We start from the raw sequence: 6,930 nt of genomic DNA on the forward strand, positions 1-6,930 counted from the left end.
GCCTCACCTGTACCATTTGCTTTGCCCATCATCCTTCCCAAGCACTACAGAAATACTTCTTTTCAGAGGGAACTAGGCTGCAGAAAGTACCTGTCAAAGCTGATTAGACAGAATGGGAAATGAGTGCTCAGGCACCATCCAGGCATAAAGGGAAAATCCAGCAATAAAATGGCAACATCTTCTGTTATACTTCACTTGTGTGCTCAGAAAGTGAATGTTAAATACAGCCTAGATTTCCATGAATGTTCTACCTAAAAGCTTCTCTTTAAACAGCAGATATTTGTGCCAAGAGAAACAAAATATTACTGTTGTTGGACTGTCAAGGCCAAAGAAAGCAGACCCTGGAGACTACTGCTACCCATTGTGACACGATTCTTTTCACTGCCAACTCTCAGCAGCCATTCAGAATTTATTGTGATTACTTTGGCTCTATGATGATTCAAGAACTTAAAGTCTAGGACAGAGAATTGGTGCCCAAAAGATTTTATCTATCAAAATGCCTGCAAAATGCTAAAAAAGCAAAACACATGCACACAAAAGTCAATCTGTATTCCTTCTTGGGTGGAATATTATTAATTTATAGTAGTCATTTAAGATTAGCATTTTAATAAAGGGCTGCTTTACAGTCAGACTTATATTCCAAATGTGCTCCAGAGGCTATGGAGCCCTAACAGAGAAGAAAGACAGAGGTGGGAGGTGAGAAAGAAGAAGGCTGAAAAGTTGTTTTATGCCTCTGCACAGAGAGAGAGGACAAGACTTGGTCAGCACCCTTAAATATCCATTCTATGGATATTTAGTACCTGTGAGTACTTCTGCATTTAGGCTTTAAGTTTGAAATCTCATTTTTACTTATGTGCCTCCCTGAATCCTGCAAAGGTAGCACAGGAGAAATGAGATAATGAGGGACGAGTTAAAACTTCATTCTTATGAATGTAACTTTGATGGGCCTTTCAGTATTACCCTGAACAGCAGAACTGGATAAACAGCATCACTTAAAATGACTGTTTCAGTAAAGGTGTGAACAATCTTTGTTTGAATTCACTGGTTTGATCAGAAAACAGGTGGTTCAAACCAAGTGCTTGACTCCTTTGAGCAAACACAGAGTATCTGCTGCATCACTCCTCCCTGTGAGTCAATGCTCACCTTAAGTTGCACTTGGAGTTCTGCCTCACAGTTTTACTTTTCACAATACCATTTTAAAAGCTTGACACAGAGGTTTGTAAGGTAATAATTTGATTCAAAACTAATGTTTTAGTGAGTCAGTCTCAGTCTTACAAGTTCTCCAACATAAGACAAGCTGTGGATCACTGAAAATTTATTAATTACCAAAACCACTCAAACTTTACAAAGACTGATGCATGAAGAGTTTCCTAAACATATCCAGTTTTGCTCTTGTAAAAATAACTTCTCATTCTTATCTCCAATGTGACTTAAAATGGCATGAATGAATAGAAAAAAGCTGTTATTAAAGCAGAATAAATCATGACAATAAATGCATGTTTGAAACTCGGCATACTATTTATTTTCTGACTTGTGCATTCTGAGAGAAGATACAGCACCTAATAAATCAGATGAAGTGAGATTAAAAGCAGTCTAAGATAATAGTGAATAACAGTAAAGACAGAGAACAACTTCATTGTTTCAATGTTCAGACTGAAATTATGGACATTGAGAAGGGAATGGGAACTTCAGGCTCTCTTAACCAAAAACCTGATGCCTTTTAAATAAATTTAAAAAATAAAAATAACTGAGGTGGATTTTGAAAACCTGAAACCAAACAAGTTACCTAATTATAATGGCTCAGACTCTTACTGTGTGGATTGAAAGACAAATGATTTGCTTACTGTTTCTCTATTCTCCATTGTGATCTTAGAATCATACTTTTAAAAAGTCTTTTTTCCATAAGTGTCACAGCAATTCCAGAAAACCACTAAAACCCTCATGTGAGAATGCTTAAGAACATTTTAACATTATTATACTTGCATATTTTACCTCTTGAGAGAAGTTTGAGAATGTCTTTCCAACTTTAAACCTTTGCTCTTTTCTTACTCTTGCTGCATTAATTGTAGAGGAATCTTTGCAGAATCCCATGTAGGAAAAGCAAGGAAAAGTGTTCCCTAAGGGCAATATAAAGGTAGGGAAAATAGCAACATTAATTAAAATATCAGAAACCAGGTAATTTTAAAAAAAGTCTGTTCACCCCAGGATTTTTTTTTCTTGATTAAAAAGGAAATGCTCCCAGCTTTAGCCTATTATTAACTTTTCTTTCCCAATTCTTCAGGGCAAAGAAGACAGAAAGCAGAATAATGGAGTAAAGAAAATGTCTAGGCTAGACAAATCCCTTAAGGCAAAGTTTGAAGTTCAAGGCACTAAACCCACAAAATGACACGGCCAAATTGTACTTTGAAATGCCAACAGCAAACACGGCATTTTAATGAGAAGTAGGTGGAAATACATGAATTAAATCAGGTACAACAACTGCAATTCCTCAAGAGCAAATACTGACTCACACCTTTGGCCAGTTTGTGAGCCCTTCCCCAGGCACATCCCCACGAGCCATGGGGTTACACAGCTCAGCAGGAGCAGCCCCTCTGTAACTCTGCGTGCTCCAGCCTGTCCCAGCAGCACAGCACAACAAATTAATTTGCATCATGTGCACCTCATTAATCCACATTCATTTGTTTCATTCTGCAAGCAGCAAAGGCAGGCACCTGCTTGCAGCTCTACATGAAGTTAAAACTGTATTGCTTGTAATCAGGACATCCCATTCCTGTTCCATAAAGGGAGGAAAGATGAACAAAAGCTTGGATGCTGAGTGTATCAGGTGTCTCAAACTGCAGGCAAAGAGCAGCACTGAAATCCAGCCCCTTTTGGCTGAGGGCAGCAGGAAGCATGGCCAGTGCACAGGAGTCAGACAGCAAACGCAGAAATACACTCAGATATCCACAGAAATTCAACTTAGAAAGGGCAGGCAAAGGTAACAGACTTTAAATCCCCTGTCAAATACACTGTGGTGTTACAGCACTGTATTCCAAATGAGGAAGAGAGGCTCAGCCAGTGAGATTTCCATTTCTGCAGTTAGGTGAAAGACTTTTCTCCAAGGAAACAATATTGTAGTAGCATTAAATTTTCATTTTCTCAGTGAGTTTACTCACTGAATATATTTTGAGTGATTTTTGTTTTGTTTTCAAAGCTCATGGGAATGTAAAAAAGTGAAACACCAAACTGATTTCTGCTTGGAAATGAATGCTGTTAATGCTTGCACTGCATGTTCCTGTAATCTAGTTTCATCACTCAAACCCCCAAAATTTTCCCCCACAGAATACCTTAACAAGAGTTAACTTACAAGCCTTCATATGCATCTTTGAACACTGAATTAGCATTAATTTGGCTACAACACATGACTAAGCCTGTCCTCTGCTTCCTCCTTCCTGCAACACCCATGATGTGCCAGACTGTCAGTGCTGCAGCAGACTGAAATCTGCTGTTCTGCTTCTATCAGAAAAAATAAAAAGCTGCACTTTTAAAAGTGCAAATAATTTTTACTGCAACAAATAGCTCAGGATTTCAGAAAACTAGTAACTATTTTCACGATTATAAGCCGCACCTGATTATAAGCCGCATGTCTGGGTGTCAGCAACTGTCTTGGGTTACAATACAGGATGTGATAAAAGGTATCTGTTCTATCACCATCTGTTGAGGGTGGGGGCAGTGATCCTTATCTCCACGGCAGATATTCTGCTAATGGGCCATCCATTGAAACCAGGCAGGGCATTGTTCTTTATGTTTTCACAACCCATCCTTCCTCCAGCCAGTCATTTTCTGCTCATGGCCATTGAGTCCCACTGTGGGACTGATAAAATTACTGCATCCCATTGGGAGTTGCCTTTGAGTCTTTCCAAAGTTGAAAGCTACTGCTGATTTTGCATTGAAGAAAAGGATACCCTCTGTTCTCACAGATTCTCAGACCAGAAAATACCCATAATATGCAGTTCTGCACCTCTGTTTGGCACAGGTATGAACTGACAAACACAACCAACAATCCTTTCTGTGGCTCATGACAAAACCTGTACCAACTCTGCACTAAAAATAAGGGTGTGAACTACCTCTAAAACACTGAGGATTGAAAAACCATGACCCTCAGACTCTTAAACCCCTTGAAATTTCCAGGAGGGAGGTCTAAGTGCTTCTGAAGTTGTTAATGTACCAAAGCAGATTTTGGAGTTCAGAAACATGACAATTCAATTTAGGGAATATGTGTGAAAATCAGAATTTAAACCTAAACATAGCAAGACCATATTTCAACTTTCCCCAAGTATGTTCCTTTGAAGAGCTTGCATTCTTTCCCCCAGAAAGCTGGCTGCTTAAAATAGATGTCAGCTTTCTAAAGGGAGTGATTAATTCCACTGGAGTTATTTCTGCTTCCAAGAGTGCTATTAAATTTAACTGACAATGGGGAAAGCTGCTGCTAAAGGATGTCTCACATATTTTAAATAAACCCCACATTTATGCGTTGCTAAGTGTGTGTTTTTTTAGTTTTTTAACCTGATTTTCATTATACAACCTATCAGTCAATGCTTTTAAACCACTGACCAAAGCCATTCAACAACTCCTAGTAATTAATTAGTAACTACCTTGTAATTGCCTCAGAGCTAGTAGCAGCTGTCTAGTAATTCCCAGTAACTACTAGAGCTAGTAAGTGCCTAGTAACTGCTCAGTAACTACAATAAGAGCCTCTCAGAAACTACTAGGAAGAGTCTAACAACATTGCAATAACTGCATGGTAACTGCCGGTAACATCTTAGTGCTAACAACTGCTAATGATGACTTGGTAGCTGTCTAATATCTGCCTAACAATTACTAAATTACTAATTACTGCCTTGTAACTGCCTAGTAAATAATAGTTACTGCCTAGTGTCTGCCTAACAGCTCCTAATAGGTACTTAATAGCTACCTAATAATTACCAGTAACTGCCTAGCTAATACTAGATAATACCAGCCCTTCCCTTCATGGCCCCACTGACCCACCCCCCTTCAGGGCTGAATTCTCCTCAGCCCTCATTGTTTCCACCCCAAGGAAAATGAGCAGAGTAATTTCCCCCCAGTTTTCCCTGCTGTTGCCCCAAAGAGGGGCTGCATCCAGAACACCATGAGAGGTGTCACACTGGATGGTTAAAGCTGGAGTGCAGTGGCAGAATGAGTCTGGGGAGCTCCTGCTTGGCACAGGGATTTTTTCTTCCTGTTTTTTTCCTTTTTTTTCTCTCTAATTCATGATTTGTCTGAGCTCTGCTCACAAGAGTCCAAAGCTACTGCCATTAAATTTGATAAAATTGTGCTTTGGATAATTTTTAGAGGGCAGCAGAGGGTGCTGTTAGTTCTCCTGTTGGGAGGATGGGGCCACTCACCCCTCCAGCCCAGAATCCAGACAGACCCAAAGCACAGAATAATCTCCTGCTGAGGGGTCATGCTCCATGCTCCAAAATTGGTGCTCTTCTCCAGCTGGCTCTGAAATCCAACATTTTTTTCAGGGGGCTCAAAGCAGGTTCACTGCTCTAAATATGGATTGAAAAAGAAGGAATCCCTGATAGCCAGCATCTACTTTGAAAAGATAGATTATTTGTTGTAATTATATTATTTGTTCTGTTATTCTATTCTATTCTATTCTATTCTATTCTATTCTATTCTATTCTATTCTATTCTATTCTATTCTATTCTATTCTATTCTATTCTATTATTTATCTGGGAACCAGAAACAGTGCTTAGTGGGATTAATGACTGAGTTCAAAGTAGCCACACTCCAAGTTGTGAGAGTTTGGGAGGAGAAAAACAATCAGCAGCGATTTTGAGGTGCTAAAGTCCTTCTGGCAGTTTCCAAAGATGCATAGAGCCAAGGGAATAACCTCTGAATAACAGATGAGACCAGAGTGTTCTCACATCAGCTATCATACAATGTAGAGCATTACAGCTAAAATTGTAATTACAGTAATTTCACGATTACAAGATGCACCTGATTATAAACCACACAATACAATACAGAGTGTGATAAAAGGTATCTGTTCTATCACCATCTGTTGAGGGTGGGGGCAGTGATCCTGATCTCCATGGCAGATATTCTGCTAATGGGCCATCCATTGAAACCAGGCAGGGCATTGTTCTTTATCTTTTCACAGCCCATCCTTCCTCCAGCCAGTCATTTTCTGCTCATGGCCATTGAGTCCCACTGTGGGACTGATAAAATCACTGCATCCCATTGGGAGTTGCTCCAGCCAGGGGGAAGAGCCCAACATTTCTTACCAAGATAAAAACAGAGGTTTTGGGACACTAAGGGAGCCCCTTTCTCCACTGGACTCCAGAGGAAAACCGGATTTCTCCACATCACCACTGGAGCTCCGGAGGGAAACTGCACCTTGTACAGGAGCACTGCTCCAACTGAGCCACATCTGTCACTGCAGGAGGATGCAGCCACCATGGAATGGGACTGCTGCCAACACCCTGCCTGACGGGTGTCAGGTTGTACTCTGACTGTGTCAGGGTTTGGGGTTTGTTTCTTTGTAGCACTGTATTTCTATTTTAATTTCCCTAGAAAAGAACTGTTATTCCTAATTCCCATATCTTTGCCTGAGAGCCCCTTGATTTCAAAATTATAATAATTTGTAGGGAGGGGGTTTACATTCTCCATTTCAAAGAGAAGCTCCTGCCTTTTTAAGCAGACACCTGTCCTCCAAACTAAAACAGCAACTTTTCGTTCTTTGTCCATATATAAGCTGCACTTCTGGGTTTGGACCAAAATTTTAGTCAAAATGGTGTGGCTTATAATCGTGAAATTACTACTTGTAGAAGTTAATTCCTTGCAGTGACTTTTCTGGGCTGCACAGGATGAACTGGGAGCCTTGTGCTGATGGCTCTGGGACAGCTCTGGCCCTCCTCAGG

This window comes from Catharus ustulatus, chromosome 5, assembly GCF_009819885.2.
Source record: "Catharus ustulatus isolate bCatUst1 chromosome 5, bCatUst1.pri.v2, whole genome shotgun sequence".
NCBI lineage: Eukaryota > Metazoa > Chordata > Aves > Passeriformes > Turdidae > Catharus > Catharus ustulatus.